The 673-nt window shown below is 34.6% G+C and overlaps 1 protein-coding gene across 1 annotated transcript in view; it reads right to left on the bottom strand.

The window, feature by feature from the left end:
- Positions 1 to 673, bottom strand: part of LOC119581620 (general transcription factor IIH subunit 1-like) — a 12,096-nt gene that overhangs the window by 8,929 nt on the left and 2,494 nt on the right. The gene's annotated exons all lie outside the window — the stretch shown is intronic.

Raw genomic sequence — 673 nt, 5'->3', positions numbered from 1 at the left:
GATCTCAATACATATAAATACTTCAATTCAGTATCCACTACTAAATAAGAGTTTCAAGTATAACAATTTGGGTACTTCTTAAAGACAGAATTTGTAATTTTAATTTTTCACCTTTTATTCTTCTTAGGATGATTAAAAACTAATTTTGTGCCTACAGAATCATCCTGCAATTATATGTGAAATAATATTTTCCCAAATTTTGAAGAAGGTTGCTAAATACCTATTTTCTAACAACTTTCTAATTTCAAACATAGCTCAAGGCTGCAAACGCCAAATACTATCACATCCTTGAGCAAAGTTACGATAGGACCTGAGAAAAGGAGAGAAAATACAACTAACACGCAGTTATACCTAAAATCATTGCAACTTTCCATTACATTATATTACTACACTACCCAACCTCCTTCTCCTCGAGGGTTTCCTACTCCACACAAAACATACCTTGTCTCACAATACTCTGTCTTGAATTCATAGCCAATTGGGTGGACACTGAGCCTGCGGCAAGAGACTAGGGAGAGGGTGCCGATCAGAGACGTGAATTACAGTCGAGGAGGCCCTTATACAATAGTTTCATTATGTATTTTTTAATGGGATGTAATCCTGCTGTTCTTTTTCATAGACTTCACATCACTTCAATTTATAAGTGTATTTATGCGCTGAAAAAATATCATAC

The sequence above is a fragment of the Penaeus monodon genome, chromosome 15 (assembly GCF_015228065.2).
Source record: "Penaeus monodon isolate SGIC_2016 chromosome 15, NSTDA_Pmon_1, whole genome shotgun sequence".
Lineage (NCBI taxonomy): Eukaryota > Metazoa > Arthropoda > Malacostraca > Decapoda > Penaeidae > Penaeus > Penaeus monodon.
The sequence above is the reverse complement of the archived record's forward strand: the minus strand, read 5'-3'. Positions and strand labels throughout refer to the sequence as shown.